Source organism: Chlorocebus sabaeus, chromosome 18, assembly GCF_047675955.1.
Source record: "Chlorocebus sabaeus isolate Y175 chromosome 18, mChlSab1.0.hap1, whole genome shotgun sequence".
Taxonomy (NCBI): Eukaryota; Metazoa; Chordata; class Mammalia; order Primates; family Cercopithecidae; genus Chlorocebus; species Chlorocebus sabaeus.
In genome coordinates, this window is record NC_132921.1 from 24,588,046 (window position 1) to 24,607,954 (window position 19,909).

General features: G+C 37.0%; 1 long non-coding RNA gene across 1 annotated transcript in view; it reads left to right on the top strand.

Annotated features, from left to right (window-relative positions):
* LOC119620478 (uncharacterized) overlaps positions 1-14,049 on the top strand; it is a 32,513-nt gene extending 18,464 nt beyond the window's left edge. Inside the window, exons 2-4 of the long non-coding RNA XR_005236964.2 lie at positions 3,315-3,405; positions 3,539-3,735; positions 12,068-14,049. This is a non-coding gene — a long non-coding RNA (uncharacterized lncRNA). The remainder of the gene's footprint in view (positions 1-3,314; positions 3,406-3,538; positions 3,736-12,067) is intronic.
* Positions 14,050-19,909: the final 5,860 nt, after the last annotated feature.

A 19,909-nucleotide genomic window follows, 5' to 3' on the forward strand; every position in this document is an offset into this window, starting at 1 on the left:
CAGGAGGCTGAGGCATAAAAATCGCTGAAACCAGGAAGCAGAGGTTGCAGTGAGCTGAGATCATGCCACTGCACTCTAGCCTGGGCAACAAGAACAAAACTGTCTCAAAAAAAAAAAAAAAAAAATCAAGCTGTTAATAAGCAGAATTTTCACCTAAGATAATTTTATAGTGCCACTCCAAATTGTCACTTAATTCCCATCTCACGTGCACTGTATTTATTTACAATAAACCTCTCATTGAGTGAAGAACAATACATTGGATCCAGAAAAGTTTGTTTTCAGATCTCAATTACATTATGTGTATGTTTATAGATTTTACCCTGGGGTGAAAATACAAATACTCATCTTGTACCTATGTTTTATAAGAACAAGTTCTATGGTAACTTTTAAATTCATTATTAGCAAAGGTTGTATTTAAGATTCCTGTGTCTACTGCTTAATAACACCCAAATTAGTCTCAATGGAATTAGCTGTAATTAAGGACATTGTGAAATATGGTGGGGCAAACAGAATTATGCTATATTACTTTATTAATAATATTCTTTAACTACACTGTAAATTGCTATTAGGCCTGCATATTACTGCCTGGATATGGAAATAGTCTTTTGCTATGCTAATCTAACACAATTTTCTTTTAAATGTAAACAAATTATACTCTATTAATATGCTGTTCTACTTGCATAGTTAATTATTGTAACAGTAAGGAATAAAATTGTTCTGCTTTCTCTGTTTCTGATGGAAAAAGGGCTACATAAATAGTTTAATAGGGAACTAATTATGCAAAAAATTTAGATGCCTAAAATGTGTTTGTAATTACATTAAAATGGTCTTCTGTTCAAATATTGGAAAGCCTGCTAATTGGAGGCTAGCTGAAAATTTAAATATTGTGAATCAATGATTTTAATACAGTACATGTTTAGTTGTGTTTCTATTCATATTTGTCTTGAAAATGAAGAGAATATTTAACAGTGTTTAATAAGAGGGGGTCTGAGTTTCATACCAATGAAGTTAGTCTGCGGCAGACTGGAATTTTAAGCATGTATTTTACAGCATTATCTTTAATTTACTCAAGAGGTATGGGCAAGTTTTGGCTCAGCAACAAGGAAAACAAAAGTATACTGCTTGCAGGATAAGTTGATGTGAAAGGAAAATCTGATGTGGACCAAATGAAATAGTCCTGGAAAATGCCCACGACAGGCAGACCAGAGTTGATACGGTTGTAAATTGTTAAATCATTTTAGATAAATAAACACATGTAGCAGGTCACCTGCCTATTCTCCAAAGATTTCCAAGCGCATGGCTTTATCTGGTCATAATTAAGGAATGTTAAAGATGCAGTGCCTTGTCCTAAATGATTATTCGTGGCATCTAAGCTTTTATTTTGATGTGGAACCGAGGTTCTTAATCTGAGAAAAATGCAGTGCTAAAATAAGCCTACTCTTTTGGAGAGAATTTCAACAACCTGTCCTGAATTTTAAACTATTTTGGAAAAAAAGAAGGGCAAACTGTTCATTATAATTTTTATGACAATACAAATGAAAGCACTGCATATGTAACCAGGATTAATTGCACAGATAATTGGGAACCCAGAAATAACTTTATAATTTAAAATTCTTGCCTACTTAACAGAGCTGTTGTGAGGATCAAGCGATATGATGTACTTGAAAGCCTGCTGAAGACTGGAAAGCTCAGACGGGAGGTAGCAAGACAATCACCATGGTTATTAATAATAATGAAAAGATGAAATGTCATTTTTCATATAGCATAATCCCTGCCATGGTTCTTTCCACTCAAACTTCTATAACTATCATACCCCGATGGTACAAGCAGTGGTTAGGTTTGTGCTCTGGACATAACAAATGAGGGTATGAATCCTGGCTCTCCCTTTTAGGACCCGATAGTCTGCAAAACAGTGCTCTGTGGGCCTGTTTTAAGATTTAGTACAGGGAACAGTCACAATCAGTCAACTGACTAATTTCTCCTTAACCACTGCCACATTCTTTGACCTAAAGGATATCGTTGGCCAATTTTTAAAGAGAATAAAAGCCCCCCAAATCCATTGCAAACACTTTAAAGATACTGTGCATTGGATTGAGCCCAAAAACTTAGCCTGGTCATGAACTTCTGCCCTCTTTTCACTCCCTGCCTATCACCTATGCGAGTTCTCTGCTCTACTCAGTATGGGGGAGTCCTTCCTTCCCCAAAACACCATGCTCCTTGCCACATCCGGGCTATTGAGTCTGCCGTTTTCCTCACTTGAAATGCTTCCTCCTCTTCCCATATCTCTTCTTTCAGCCTAACTCGAATTCTCTTTCTTCCTCTAGGAACTTCATTGAACATTCCAATACATTCTCAGCAATTTCTCCCTTTCTTTTGAATTCACCAGCATATAATATCGGTACCTTTTTCTCGGCGTTTAGTCTTTTATCTTGCTTGTTATTTCACTTTCTTAGTATTGTATTTCTTTTCCTCTAACTGGATAATAGGCTCTTTCAGGAATTTTATTCATCTATGTGTTTCTAGCACGTGCTATGACCTATACATTGTACATTTGTACAGATGCTTGCTCTTATGTGAGAGCAGAGGCACACGGTGATCAAAGAATGTGTGGAAATGGTCTCAAGCCAATTTACCCCAAATAACCCATTTAAATGGACAGGAGGGTTTGATCCTACTGGCAGTTCTGTAATTCATATGACAGGGAGCGCTGTTTGTCTGAGAAAGCATCCTGGGTTATAGTAGAACCTGAATGGTTTGTATCAAATATGTTGGTGAAGTGGTGCTTTGTCTAATTCTATCCTGCCATTAGACAACAATTATCCACCTCTCTGTATGCACAGAGAACATACTCTGTGTATACTGGAGTTGGACATAAGACACATATCTGAAAATTGTCAATCCTGGTTTTACTCTACTAAAATTATTTTTCGTGTCTCTTTTCTTTTTTGTTTGTTTGTTTTTGGAGATAGGGTCTCACTCTGTTGCCCAGGCTGGTGTGCAGTGGCACAATCATAGCTCACTGCAGCCTCAAACTCCTAGGCTCAAGCCATCCTCCCCCCTCAGCCTCCCAAGTAGCTAGGACTACTGGTGCACATCACCATGCCTGGCTAATTTTTAGTTTTACTTTTTGTAGAGACAGGGGCTCACCAAGTTGCCCAGGCTAGTCTCAGTCTCCCGGCCTCAAGCAATCCTCCTGCCTTGGCCTCCCAAAGCACTGAGATTATAGGCATGAACCACTGCACCCAGCCTCGTGTCTCTTCAAAATAGAAATTTCAAAGGTGTATGATTGCTATTTACTGTAACTTTTTATTTAGTGTATTTGTTATGTCTCAGGAAAGCCGGATGACTATCTTGTTCTCTAATGATGGAGAAGAATACTCACAACCTGCTCCCCACCTCCCACTGGTATGTTAACCAAAAATATCTACCTTTTTAAAAATGCCACCAGACTTTTATACCAATGGAAAGTGGTGTATTGATTGATGCAGTCATCAATTAATGCATTCTCTTTTTCCTTCCCACAATTATTAATGAGCAGTGAAATGCCAATATGGTGGAAACAGAAGGGAGAAGAAAGAACAGCGGAGACACTGATCATTCAAAACCAAAGAAGCAGCTCATGCATAATGGAGAGCTATCTGCATGCAAATTGCTAAGAGGAGTAATTCCCTTTTTTCTAGGATATTGTATTTAGCCTTCTCTATTCAGAAGAGTTCTATTTCCCAGGCCAAGAAGGTAAAATGTGGATTGTACGTGAATAGCATTGTGAATGAAAAATGGCTAAATTCTTTTTATTAAGTGGAATAATCAAACTGGCAGAGTACTTTCCCTAAATTTAAATTCCCATTACAGAGAAGAGACACATTCTTGCCCACTTATAGCCTCTGTTCTTTATCACGTGCTTTCTCCCTAGCTGCAGAAACCTAGAAGAACCTTGTTCGGTGACGTCTTGTGACGGATTGTCACAGAGAGATCCAAAGGCATGGCCAACAGAAAGTAGGGCACAGGGAGAAGCTAGCTCCCTAATTTCTTTTTCCTTTTTCAGTTGAGATATACATGATGCTTTCTTGATCTTTTGCTCTGTTTCCACTGGTTGTATTATATATGCATATAAAATGTCCATTTAAAATACCATATACTTTGTGCCAGACTAGTCCATTTTCACTATCTTCTGATCTCTTACAGACAGAATATTAAAATCCGAGAAGGATTTAGCTCAGTGCACATGTTGCCACTGGTAACCCATGGTAATAAGGTAACCCTATATATTCACAAGTGCCATATGTTACATGCATAGATACATATGCAGACAGAGTGACTGTTTTTAGAAAATTCATGCCTTCCAGTAAAAAAAAAAAAAAGAAAGTGTTCCCTGGAGTACATCACCAGTGCATTGGGCTATTGATGCAATTTACTCTCCAACTTTCAGAGCTTTATTTCTGGTTTTACAGGAATTACAGGAAAACCAAGTTATAAAAGTTCTCAAGAAACAAAGAATGAGTATTTACTGAAAAGTCTCCGTGAAATGAAATCTATCAGTAGACATCCAAACGTAAGCCACTTAAAGGTTTACATTCAAGCCAGATAGAGGTTTTTTTCTTAAAAAAAAAAAAGAAGTATATTTTTGTCCTCATTTTCTAACAAAATAATATACCCTATTCTTGACTGTTAATATATTAATGTAACCAGTAAAATTTAAAAATTACATATAATAAGTAAAATTTAAATTTTACATATATGGACATGTAAAATGTTTTAATTATATATATTTGGATTCCATAACAGGTTGCAATTTTTCCATATCCTCCTCAGAAGTCAAAACCTCAGGACATAGGAGATACATTAACAGATGAAGTGAACTCATATTTTTTTAGCCCAGCAAGACAAGACCAAACCTTAGCTGTGGCTCCACTTAGTCTATTAGAGGAATGTGTAACAGTTTTTTAAAAGAGAAAACTACTTTCTCAAAAGACCTTATAGATTCTTAACACCTTGATTTGATCCTGGATAGAAAGATAATACATTTAAACTCTACAGAAAAATTTAATCTGGAAGAAAACAGGTCTATTTGTTTAGGTTTCAAAAAACATTAATGAATGCTTCCGGTAAAATTACAATCAAGCAACATGAATAAAGACCAAATCAGAGCTTCTGAAGCCCCTCAGTAAGCTCTCTTATCTGGAATCACCATCTGTTGAACTGAATGTAGAAGGCTGTCTCAGTTTCCTCAATGGGACTGTGACTAGGCGGGGTATGAGAGGAAGAGATTCTACTGTCAGGTACATTTATTTGGCTCCAATTCCAGTAGTACAAAGGAACAGTGGCTCATGCTACGCTATCAATTTTATAAGTGATTTCTTTGGAACAAAGGTACTTTCTTCTACATTTTCCTGAATATTCCTAAGAAATTTTTTTTTTTTTTTTTTTTTTTTTTTTTTTTTTTTTTTTTTTTTTTTTTTGAGACAGGATCTCCCTCTGTCACCCAGGCTGGAGTGCAGTGGCGTGATCTCAGCTCACTGCAGCCTCAACGTCCCAGGCTCAAGCAATCCTCCCACCTTAGCCTCCGGAGTAGCTGGTACCACAGGTACTTGCCACCGCGCCTGCCAGCCTTATTTTTTGTAAAGATCCAGTTTCACCATGTGGCCCAGGCTGGTCTCCAACTCCTGGGCTCCACCAATTTGCCCACCTTAGCCTCCCAAAGTGCTGGGATTACAGGTGCGAGCCACCTCTCCCAAATCCTAAGAATGTTTTTATTAGTCTATACTTTGTGTTTTCTCTGATAGTATGTATTGCCTTGATAGCCAGAATTTAAAAAAATGGTTTTAAGAAGGACAAAAGCAATGTCTGACGGTCCTTCTTCCATCCTATATTACATATTATATATATACACATATATATACACACACACACACACACACACACACATCTCTTTCTTTTCAGATGTTCCCATTGTGCCTGAAGGCTTCTTTTCTCCTTTACTGGCCAAAGATGCCTCCCTCCACTGGGAAAGCCAGGCCCACACGCCCTGCTTGACCTCCTCTTCCATCAATACACGGTCCCCCCTTCTTCTCCAATGGGCTCTGCTCCTCTCTCTTTTTCATCGCTTTTATATATGTTTACATTATGGTGGCCTCAAGGAATTGTATTGCAGGTACCAGATCTAAAGTGCCGTGAAAATCCGATACCCTCACCTGCCCACATTACACAGCAGCAGGAATGGAGAATGCTTGTTCCAGGCTGAGAATTACCAAAAAGTCAGTTTATATTAGCTGTGATAATTCACAAAACCTTGTGCATCCTAGTAATTTGGTTCTTTCTAATGCCTCCAATTCTCCTGTTACAAATTGATAAAAATTAGATCCAAAAGTCAGCATATCTTCTTTTTTATCTCAAACTATAGCAATGCACCATAAATGTCCAGGAAGCAGAAAAATTCATAATAACATAGAGAAGCTACAAGAGAAAAGTAAAACAGATTACTGTCTTCTATATTTTGGGTTTTCTGTACGTCCGCACTCAGTCATATATTCCTGGCTTCTTGTATCTAAACTCTTTTTAACACATCGCTTGTTTTCAGTAGATGGATAAAGGAAAGACTCACAGACTCTTTTAGAGCAACCAAAGAATCTGTAGACTATTGTACTTCGAAAAAATAACCACTTGAACATGGTCCTTATCCCTTCCTCCTTCAGAGTCTTCTCATTCTCTGTTGAGCCTTATAAGCTCTTCTGTTTCAAGACTGCTACTTTCAAAAATAAGTATGAGCTGCTCTGGGAAACAGAAGTTGTTTGTTGTTTGTCACTTCAGAGAAATGAAGGTGAACCCAGTGCACTGTGGGGAACCAGTTGTTGCATAAAGCATGAATTTGCTATAAATGCAGATAGAGGTACATCTCAGAGACAAATACTATAGATGGATTTAAGATAAAGTTGGTTTTATTGACTAGAAAATAACAGGAATTAATTACAACATGCTACTTAAAATATACTGAAGGTAAAAGAGGTAAAAGTATAATAAATCAGCTATGGCAGTGATCTATTTATATGATTTCTATCACTTGATATTTCCCCTTATGGAAGTGAGGAATCAGCTCTAGGGCATTGAAAAAGAATGGAATTACTGCAACTTGTTGTTTTTTTTTAAACAAAATCCCAGGGTAATCTAAGCAGTTTGTTTCAATGTGTCTTTATTCAGGAAAATCTTATGGAAACTTGACAATTAGGGGGAGAAAAGCAGTAATAAGTAAACTATAGTACCTGCATGGGAGATAAGGTGAGAGAAGAAATAGACTGAGTGAGGCCCAACTGTGGCCAACCCTGATTGTTAGTAAGAAGTATTCGTAAGAAGGCATCAATTCAAAACTTAGAAGTATGTATATTTGAGGGGATTTTTTTACTTTGGGTGAAACTTCTTTGCCATATTCATATACGTTGTTTATGTAATAGATTTTCCGTGAATGTGAAAATGTACCATGCTGTTTACATTTTAACCAGAATACCCTGAAAGTCCAGCAAAATGAGACTTTCCCTCTAAATATCGCGTTTTCACATTTTACCAGTTGTTTCTTCGCCCTGCTCTCTGGACTCCATTTCTCCATGTCCTCTTTATCAGGCTAGTTGCTATTTATCATTGCGTTCCACTTAGTGACACTCCCTAGGCAGGTCTTCCCTGTAACCCAACTCTAAGACAGGTAGCCAAGCTGTGTGTGCTCCCACATCACTCTGAAATTCCCCTGGCAACATTAATTCCAGCTCACATTACTTTTTAAGTGTCTTCCCCAACAGACCCAGTTCCAAGGGCAAAAACTCATGTCTGTCTCATGAACTCTGCTGTCTCCTGAACATTCAGTAACATCACCTAGCACTCAAATGTTTATGTTAAAGCAAAATTTATCAGGCCACTTAAATTAGGCCCAACACATTTCCAATAATTCAGTGATTAAAAATAGAATGGAGAATGGATTTTCAAATTATCAAAATATGTCAAGTAAACGGCTGCAACAAGTTTGAACTCTTCAGTCATTCAACATCCTTGTGTTTGCTATCACTATCAGCTACTTGCATAATCTACCACAGTCTTGTCCTCTTCCTTTTCTTCCATTTGGAACACTGAATCTATGCCAGTAGCAGTCATTGTCCTCTTACTCCAAGACACCATCATCATGGAGTAAAACTGGATGGTCATAGTAACAGCAGATGTAGTTCAGAAATAACTACATTTCTTCTTGCTGGGGTCACATTCTCAGCTCTCTCTGCTCTCTGGCTAACCACAGACACATCCCACAGATACAAATTTTTAAAGTGAACAAAATACAAGGTTATTTACTTGAAATGAAATCATGTTATTAATATTCATGTTAACTACAAAGCAAACATCCAGGTACATTATTGCTAAGTCTCAGGAGTCATTACAGTGTCATTTAACTCCTTGCTGCTCCTGGAAACAAGAGTTTCCCTACAGACTCAATGTGACTTCGTCTAGTGCTGCTGCCACCTTTGCCAGATTATGTCTCTCAAACTTTCAGATGTTATGGGAGAAAGTTACTTAATTTCTGAGCATCAGTTTTCAAGAATTTCTTTTTGAAGAGTGAGAAAAAAATTCCGGAAGCATGATTTCTGAAATGCCCCAGAGCCAGCTGAGATAATCCTGTCATCATTGAGCCTGAGTGATTCATCAATGATTCAAATGACCAATCAACCAGAAACAAAGAGGCAAAAGACTTTCATGATGTTCATTTGCTAGAATCAAGATCATCTAGAAAATAAATGGCTGATGTAGAAAATGTAGGATACAGTTTCATAATTAGCCTTTAGGGGGAATAAAACCTACAGAAGTAACTTCTACCAGAAATAATCACTGTTGATCTTATTTATCATATGTTTTACTAGGTAATGGAAAATTACATCTATTTATGGATTAACTAGTAGGTTAAACACTACAATCATTTTTTAAGTTACTTTTTTTTAATTGAGAAACACTAGTAAAAACATAAAAAGGCAAGCCACAGTCTGGGAGAAAAAATATATATCTTTGATAAAGAATTTATGTCCAGAATATATAAATAGCTCCTATAAATTGACACTAAGGATAATTAGTAATAAAAATATAAAAAACAAATTTTTAAAGTGAACAAAATACATGAATAGGCACTTCACCAAAGAAGACATCTAAATGGTCCATAAAGACATGAAAAGACACTCGAAAGCACTAGTAATCAAGGACTGCAAATTAAAACCACAATGAGATGCTACTACACAAGTAGTATAATGCCAAAATGTAAAGAGTAACAGCAGGAAGTTCTGGTGTGCATATCCTTGATGAGAGTATAAAATGGTACCACCACTTTGGAAAATTGTGTGGCATTTCCTAATGCATTTAAACTGCTACATATATTCCATCCTAGGTTTATATTCAGGATAAATAAATGCATATGTCAATAAAAGACTGCTGGAATAAGAATGTTCTAAGCAGCTGTATTCATAGTAGCCAAAAAGCAGAAGCATCACAAATGTCTATCAGCAGGAGAGTACGTATCAGTGGACATCTATGTTGTTGAATGAATCAATAGCTCATTCCCTTTTATTGCTGAGTGGTACTCTACTGTGTGCATACAAGAAAAACTCCTCAACTTCCAAGTAGGTGCCAGAACCTATATTAGTATCCTACAGCTACCACCACAATCTGTCACTTGCTTTTTTAATAAAATATGGTATTAATATTACCCACAATATTCCACATGACATAAAATTATTTGTGATATATATGAAAGACATATATGACATATATGCCATTTTCATTATTTGCACTATTATAATGAGTCAACAGACTTTGTTACATTTTACTAACTCAAATTCCAATGATCTCTGACCCAGGTAAGACACAGCAGAACTCACAAAGCTAAAAACTGTGAATGAGGTTGATCCTTTAATGATAATTGTTAATAATGAATATCCTGTAAAAAATCTACAAATACCACAGACGAGAACCCTAAGGGCTTCCTTGACAATTAAGAACAGAGCTGCTTAAATGTCCCTACGAAGTCATGTCAGTTTGTATAACAGATGTCCACATTCTACCGAGGACAGTATTTATATTCAGAGTATATTGTAAATAAGACTACAACATTCTCATTTAATTGTATTTACTTAGTAACTGATTAAAATAAATGCTAAGAAAACTTTAATTTATTTTTACTTTTCAGGTAGCAAGAACGATGCAACTCAGTAAATCACACCAGAGTGCATTTTCCCACCAGAAACAGCCAATGTGCGGTTCAGTCACTGAAACATGGCAACTGGGAGGTTTTATGTAGGTTAATTTCAAATACACTTAACCCATTTCCTTCACTATTTTCTGCATTTGTTATCTGTGCTGTTTCATTTGAATTATAAAATTCATGAGTGCTAGGTTGTATTTTGTTTGTTACATTGGAAAAGAACTTGTCGCATGAAATGAAAGCTCAATATGAACAAGGATCATAACCTGTACATCACGAAAACTACTTCAAGTGATCAATATAATATTTATTGATTAGGGTCATTTTAGCCTACAAAACAGACTAAGCAGTCATTCATAAAGGGACTGTTAGAATTTTATTCTTTAGCAGTTTGGAAAACAATCTATGGTATAAAGATGAATTCCCAAATACTTATAAGCAAAGCCTTGTTGTACAGCTAGCCCTTGGCATCCAAAACTGAAATATTAGAAAGTCTTTCATCAAGAAGAATCTCTATTGAAATGACCCATTACCAGGATTATAGGCTGTGGGGCTATAAGTTAGCCCCTTATGCTAACCCTTAAATTAACCTTTTAAATTAACTCCTTATCTGATGTTTACAGTTTAGCAAATTACATCAATTAAATAATGCCCTCTATTACATTTTTAGATGGCAAATGTTCACTATGGGCATTATAGCCTTGATAGAGAAAACAGTAGAGAGAGGAAAAACGTCAAAGAGGAGGTTTTGAGCATAGAGTGAGTCTGGGTGCCCAGGTTTTGTGGAAGCCTCTGAGCAGAAAGGGACGCACTCAAGAGCTCAGTTCTGAAGGAGGAGCAGACACTGAGAGGGAAGTGAGGACTATACCAGAGAAATGATATCATCTTGGGAATGTGTTCTAAGATGCAAAGACCAGAACAAACAACCCTGCACAGGGCACTAATTGCCTTTCTCTTTTTTATATACAGAAGATTTTTTAAAATAGAAATAAATAGTTGGCCTTATTGGAGAATAAAAAAGGTAAAAACGTTTCTGGAGTTAATTGGACACTCTGGATAAAAAGCTTTAAAACTATGCATATATTTTGAGGCAGAAATACAAATGTTAGGCCAGACACGGTGGCTCACACCTGAATCCCAGCACTTTGGGAGGCTGAGGCGGGCAGATCACCTGAGGTCAGGAGTTTGAGACAAGCCTGGCCAACATGGTGAAATCCCATCTCTACTAAAAATACAAAACTTAGCTGGGTGTGGTGGCGCATGCCCATGATCCCAGCTACTCGGGGGGCTGAGGCAGGAGAATCACTAGAACCTGGGAGGCAGAGGTTGCAGAGAGCCAAGATCATGCCATTGCACTCCAGGCTGGGTGACAGAGTGAGACTCTGTCTCAAAAACAAAATAAAAATAAAAATAAACAAACAAAAAAAGAAATACAAATGTTAGGATTTTTTCTCCTGAGAAAATTATCAAGCAAATATGGCAAAGATTTATACCTGTGCAAAAAAAATTGCAGTGTTATTTACAATATTAAAAAATTAAATCACCTAAATGTTTATCAGTAGAGATTGATTTGATATCATCAAATATCCATACAGTGAAATTCTTATATCCAGTAGAAAAATGAGTATATAGTGCTGTATTTATTGACTTAGAAAATACATGTATGATATTTTCAGTGAAAAAAAAAAGAATATTTACAAAGCAGTGTGTAGAGAGTGGTAAAAGATTTACATTACTATAGAAAATAAAAGGCTTGAAAAATCTTCACCCATGTGTGGTTATAGCTGCAGTGGGATTATGACTAAGTTTATTTTATTTTTTGTATGCCTTTTATTCTTTACTTCATAACAGGGGAAACACGCGGAAGACAACATTAATTGTTGGAACTAAATGCACAAGAATCAGGAGCATCTTAACTCCATGCCCTGAACATGATAGGTACTGAAGAACTGTGGATTAATTATTTTTTGATTGATTGATTGAAAATGTGTCACCACAGAAAAGCAAAGGTGAAGCTTACAGAGGGAGAGTGGTGCAGTTAAATTGTAAAGTTAAATCGACTTTTCTGGCAGCTGCAGAAAGATTCCTCTTCTGCCTCCTGTAATTGCTCTGAGGATATTTAAATTGTAGAGCTCTAAGTGGCTGCCCTCAATTTGCTTCAAAGATAATAACGTCACCTTACAGTTTATAAAGTACCTTGTTACATCCCTTTGGAGACCTACAACAATCCTGTATGAATCTAGGTATTATTCATTCTTTTTTTCAAATAAGAAAACTGAAGCACAGTGGAAGGAGTGACACATTAAAACCCATGGAACTTTTACACTAGTTAAGGTAATGCTATCAGCTATAACAACTAAATGCCAAAATCTCAGAACTTAATACAATAAATCTTACTTTTTGATTATCCTATGGCATCATATGGTGTTCTGGGTGGATGAAGAGTCACCCACAAGGTATTTCAGGAATCTAGGCTCCTTGGATCTGCGGCTTCTAGTCTTCAAATCTTCTACATCCAACAAGCAGGTAGAGAATGAGGCATTGTAATAAGCATTCCTTGGTTTAAGCTCTTTGGTCCAGAACTGATACACATAACATCTGTTGATATCCTATGACTAGAATGTCACCTGGCCCTCATCTGGATACAAGAGGATGGTACTGAGAAATAATTGCAGCCTGGGCAGATGTTTTCAGTGCAATTCTTTTCTAAAGAAGAGGCAGACTGAAGGCCACATGCCACCAAGTAGAATCTCCAGGACTCAAAAACAGACACATGACCTTAAATCCAGTGCTCTTGCTACTACAACACACTGCCTCTGTATCCAGAGTTGCCTCAGCCTAGGTCGTGGTTTTGGAGTGAATTAGAACCTGACCCTAACACTTGACAGTATTAAAAAGGGGACTGTCACCAGTGGGACGAACCCTTGAACTAAGCATGAGGAGAATCTGGCTTATGCCCTGGCTCTGCCCTATCTGACTGATTGAGTAAATCATGAAATCGCTCTGCATCTCTTTTTTTCAAAGTCATTGATACAAACCTATACTTCTCAACTTTTCCCAATTAAGCTACTAGATTCTTACATTATTTTTCCCTAAGATGCTCAGACATTCCTATAATGTTATACGAGTCCATGTTATAAGAGCCCCTTAACAATAAGTGGTAGCTGATAAAACCACATCAATACATAATTCTATACAAAGATAAGAAACTGGAAACATTATCTGGCCTTCATAGACCTTGCTTGGATAACTGCTCAATTTCTATGAAGGTATTGGAAGTATTGGGGGGTGAAATTGGCCACTCCTGTAGCTATTTCTGCAAATCTCCAATTGGGAACCATAGAGCTTCATGACCTAAGGCTCCAACCAGTTACCATCTGAAAATGTCTTTTGTCTCTGTGATCTTGACAAGTGAATTCCAGTCACACCCACCCTAAGAAGAGTGTGCCTGAAAATACTGGTTTCCTTCCTCTCAAGTTGTCTGAATCCAGAAGTATATATTAATCTGGAAGTGGCTGGAGGTGATGGAAAAGAGAGGATGTTGAAAAAAGCACCCTTGGTGAAGTGGAGCAGTAACTCTCTCAGGAGCCTCATGAGTTTGTAACATCGTTTGACCACCAAAGCTTTCTTCATCACTCATAAATCCATAATCATCACTCCACCTCGGAAAAATCTCATTCTGCTCTTCTCTCTCATCTACATGAAATGTATCAGGAATAAAAATTAACATAAGGAAATTTCACCAGCTTTATAAAGTCTTAACCCTTTTGTACACTTGTTTCTGATAATTTTAAGAACTAATGTAAATAATCGTTGAAACGTTGAACCGTGCCTAGATACTGTTCCTGTGTCTCATTTTCCTATTTCCTTTCCCAGAGGTAATCCCTAAGCTAAATCTGAATAAACTGAAAATCTGGTAAACATCAGCTCGATGTTGATTATTTCCATGCATAAATGTTCATTAACAATATATAGCATGTTTTTTGCATGGTGGCAAACTCCGTATAAAGGGCATCGTGCTGTATGTATTATCCTACACTTGTTTTCTTTATTGCTTAAAATGTTTTCAAATTTTAAAGATTGAAAGCATAGTACTCTAGCACATTCCTTTTAAAAGCTATAAGGCCATCTTTTCCATAAATACACCAAATTTTAAAACCCGTTCTCCCTATGGAGAAGTGATATATCAATACATGATACAATATTGCATTAACATTATTATATATGTTTTCTTGTACAAAAGTATGAGAGTTCCTGTGATACACATATGTAGAAATGGGTCAGGGATAGCATTCTCTTCTACTTGACTAGATATTGACACATTTTTCTCAAAAGTGATTTTGACAATTCCTAAAAATTCCTGTTACTTCACTTATTTGCCAAACTCCTTTTTACTAATCTGATTGGTTTTGAGGCAGGAGGCAGGACTCGACTCTGCATCAGATTGAGGACTAGCTGAAACAGGGAGGAGGCACCTAAAGCACTTCTCCATAAGACACAACCACTAACGCCATAACAATTTACCATTGCCATGGCGACACCACCCTTTTCCATAGAGACAACCTGGAAATTACCATCCTTTTTCTAGAAATTTCTAATTAGCCTGCCCCTTAAAGTGAGAATAAATATGACAGCAGGACTGCCCCTGAGCCGCTGCTCTCAACACACTGCCTAGGGGGCAGCCCTGACTTCCAGGAGCAGTCCTCAGTAAAGCTGTTTTCTTCTACCACCAGCTCACTCTTGAATTCTTTCCCCAGCAAAGCCAAAAATCAGCCCAGACTAAGGCCCAGTTTTGGGGCTCACCTGCCCTGCATCAGTTTGAATTCGAATATCAATAATTCCTGGTGTGATTAGGAAGCTTTCATGCATGTACCTGCCATTTGGGTTACCTATTCTGTGAATTTCTTGTTCATATCCTTGGCTCATTTTACACTGTTTTTTAAAAAATAATTTATAGAATTTCATTGTATGTTCTGGATAGTAATCCTTAATTAGTTGTTGAGTTGAAAATATCTTTTCCTAATATCTATTTGTATGGCTTATGCTGTTGTTGTTATTTTTAACTTTATTTTTAATGTTTTTGTTTGTAATAATTTGATATTTTAGTAGAGCAGAAGTCCTAAATATTTTCCTATATGTTTTATGCTTTTTGCATGCTATTTAAGGAGGATAGTTTGCACTCACAAAGGTATTTCCTATTTTTTTTCTTAAAGCAGTAGTTTTCTTTAACATCTGAATATTTTATCTGCCCTGAAATTTATATGTACGCACTGGTGTAATGAAAAATATAATTTCATGGAAAACCAATTGTTCGAGCCCTGTTCATTGAACTAGTTGAGCTAATTCCTTTATTATTATTCAGAATTCATTCATTTTCCTTGGCTCTTTGTTACAGTAATAGTTTTAGAATCATCTGATAAGATTTTTTCAATTAAAATAACATTCCATTTATAGATTAGTTGTGGAGATAGGAATAATATCTTTATAGTATTAGCTTTCGCATTTAGGATCTTGGTTTATCTTTTTATTCTGGCATTCTTTTGTCTTTTGTAAGGTTCTCCACAAAGATATTACTCATCTTTAGTTAAATTTATGTTTAGGTACCTTATAGCATTTGTCATTATTTGAAACAATGTTTAATTTCTAATTATATTGTAATTGATTATTTCATATGTAAGAGAAGCACTATTCAATCTTTGTTTATTGATGTTTTATCCAACAAGATTTCTGAATTCTCCTGTTAGTTCAAATAATTTGTCTATATAGTTTCTTGGTTTGTTGTTTCTTTCTATAGAACAGTTATGTTACCTAAAATAAGAACAATTTTGTCTATTCTTTTCTAATGTGTACAATTGTTACTTCTTTTCCCTATCTTACAGCACAAACTAGAACTACCATTAAAATACTAAAGCATGTTGGTGGTGGGTATTCTTTTCTTTTTGCTAACCAAAATGGAATGTTTCTCATGGCGCACAGATAAATGACGTTTGCTCGAGGCTTTTCAAAGTTCATCCCTTAGGTTTGGAAAATTTTCTTCTATTCCTAACTTGCTCTGAGTTTTGTATTTCTTTACTGTTTTAAAATTATAAATGAATGCAGAATCTTATCAATTTAGTTTGCATCTCTTAAGATAATCACCTACTTTATCTCTGTTTGTCAGCTAATGTGAATTACTTTAGTATATTTTCTGGAGTTAAATTATCCTTAAATCCCTGAAGTAAATGACTTGTTTATATGTTTTTTTTTTAAATTCACCAGTAGGGAGAAGGCGGAGCAAGATGGCCGAATGGGAACAGCTCCAGTCTCCAACTCCCAGCGCGAGTGACACAGAAGACCGGTGAATTCTGCATTTTCAACTGAGTCTCTGCTGCTGATACCCAGGCAAACAGGGTCTGGAGTGGACCTCAAGCAATCTCCAACAGACCTACAGCTGAGGGTCCTGACCGTTAGAAGGAAAACTATCAAACAGGAAGGACACCTACACCAAAACCCCATCAGTACGTCACCATCATCAAAGACCAGAGGCAGATAAAACCAAGAAGATGGGGAAAAAGCAGGGCAGAAAAGCTGGAAATTCAAAAAATAAGAGTGCATCTCCCCCGGCAAAGGAGTGCAGCTCATCGCCAGCAATGGATCAAAGCTGGACGGAGAATGACTTTGACGAGATGAGAGAAGAAGGCTTCAGTCCATCAAACTTCTTAGAGCTAAAGGAGGAATTATGTACCCAGCGCAAAGAAACTAAAAATCTTGAAAAAAAAGTGGAAGAATTGATAGCTAGCGTAATTAATGCAGAAAAGGTCATAAATGAAATGAAAGAGATGAAAACCATGACACGAGAAATACGTGACAAATGCACAAGTTTCAGTAACCGACTTGATCAACTGGAAGAAAGAGTATCAGCGATTGAGGATCAAATGAACGAAATGAAGCGAGAAGAGAAACTAAAAGAAAAAAGAAGAAAAAGAAATGAACAAAGTCTGCAAGAAGTATGGGATTATGTAAAAAGACCAAATCTACGTCTGATTGGGGTGCCTGAAAGTGAGGGGGAAAATGGAATCAAGTTGGAAAACACTCTTCAGGATATCATCCAGGAGAACTTCCCCAACCTAGTAGGGCAGGCCAACATTCAAATCCAGGAAATACAGAGAACGCCACAAAGATACTCCTCGAGAAGAGCAACTCCAAGACACATAATTGCCAGATTCACCAAAGTTGAAATGAAGGAAAAAATCTTAAGGGCAGCCAGAGAGAAAGGTCGGGTTACCCACAAAGGGAAGCCCATCAGACTAACAGCAGATCTCTCGGCAGAAACTCTACAAGCCAGAAGAGAGTGGGGGCCAATATTCAACATTCTTAAAGAAAAGAATTCTAAACCCAGAATTTCATATCCAGCCAAACTAAGTTTCATAAGTGAAGGAGAAATAAAATCCTTTACAGATAAACAAATGCTTAGAGATTTTGTCACCACTAGGCCTGCCTTACAAGAGACCCTGAAGGAAGCACTAAACATGGAAAGGAACAACCGGTACCAGCCATTGCAAAAACATGCCAAAATGTAAAGACCATTGAGGCTAGGAAGAAACTGCATCAACTAACGGGCAAAATAACCAGTTAATATCATAATGGCAGGATCAGGTTCACACATAACAATATTAACCTTAAATGTAAATGGACTAAATGCTCCAATTAAAAGACACAGACTGGAAAACTGGATAAAGAGTCAAGACCCATCAGTCTGCTGTAATCAGGAGACCCATCTCACATGCAGAGACATACATAGGCTCAAAATAAAGGGATGGAGGAAGATTTACCAAGCAAATGGAGAACAAAAAAAGCAGGGGTTGCAATACTAGTCTCTGATAAAACAGACTTTAAACCATCAAAGATCAAAAGAGACAAAGAAGGCCATTACATAATGGTAAAGGGATCAATTCAACAAGAAGAGCTAACTCTATTAAATACATATGCACCCAACACAGGAGCACCCAGATTCATAAAACAAGTCCTTAGAGACCTACAAAGAGACTTAGACTCCCATACAATAATAATGGGAGACTTCAACACTCCACTGTCAACATTAGACAGATCAACAAGACAGAAAGTTAACAAGGATATCCAGGAATTGAACTCATCTCTGCAGCAAGCAGACCTAATAGACATCTACAGAACTCTCCACCCCAAATCAACAGAATATACATTCTTCTCAGCACCACATTGCACTTACTCCAAAATTGACCACATAATTGGAAGTAAAGCACTCCTCAGCAAATGTACAAGAACAGAAATTATAACAAACTGTCTCTCAGACCACAGTGCAATCAAACTAGAACTCAGGACTAAGAAACTCAATCAAAAATGCTCAACTACATGGAAACTGAATAACCTGCTCCTGAATGACTACTGGGTACATAATGAAATGAAGGCAGAAATAAAGATGTTCTTTGAAACCAATGAGAACAAAGATACAACATACCAGAATCTCTGGGACACATTTAAAGCAGTGTGTAGAGGGAAATTTATAGCACTAAATGCCCACAAGAGAAAGCTGGAAAGATCTAAAATTGACACTGTAACATCACAATTAAAAGAACTAGAGAAGAAAGAGCAAACACATTCAAAAGCTAGCAGAAGGCAAGAAATAACTAAGATCAGAGCAGAACTGAAGGAGATAGAGATACAAAAAACCCTCCAAAAAATCAATGAATCCAGGAGTTGGTTTTTTGAAAAGATCAACAAAATTGACAGACCCCGAGCAAGACTAATAAAGAAGAAAAGAGAGAAGAATCAAATAGACGCAATAAAAAATGATAAAGGGGATATCACCACCGACCCCACAGAAATACAAACTACCATCAGAGAATACTATAAACACCTCTACGCAAATAAACTGGAAAATCTAGAAGAAATGGATAATTTCCTGGACACTTACACTCTTCCAAGACTAAACCAGGAAGAAGTTGAATCCCTGAATAGACCAATAGCAGGCTCTGAAATTGAGGCAATAATTAATAGCCTACCAACCAAAAAAAGTCCAGGACCAGATGGATTCACAGCTGAATTCTACCAGAGGTACAAGGAGGAGCTGGTACCATTCCTTCTGAAACTATTCCAATCAATAGAAAAAGAGGGAATCCTCCCTAACTCATTTTATGAGGCCAACATCATCCTGATACCAAAGCCTGGCAGAGACACAACAAAAAAAGAGAATTTTAGACCAATATCCCTGATGAACATCGATGCAAAAATCCTCAATAAAATACTGGCAAACCAGATCCAGCAACACATCAAAAAGCTTATCCACCATGATCAAGTGGGCTTCATCTCTGGGATGCAAGGCTGGTTCAACATTCGCAAATCAATACACATAATCCAGCATATAAACAGAACCAAAGACAAGAACCACATCATTATCTCAATAGATGCAGAAAAGGCTTTTGACAAAATTCAACAGCCTTTCATGCTAAAAACTCTCAATAAATTCGGTATTGATGGAATGTATCTCAAAATAATAAGAGCTATTTATGACAAACCAACAGCCAATATCACACTGAATGGGCAGAAACTGGAAAAATTCCCTTTGAAAACTGGCACAAGACAGGGATGCCCTCTCTCACCACTCCTATTCAACATAGTGTTGGAAGTTCTGGCTAGGGCAATCAGGCAAGAGAAAGAAATCAAGGGGATTCAGTTAGG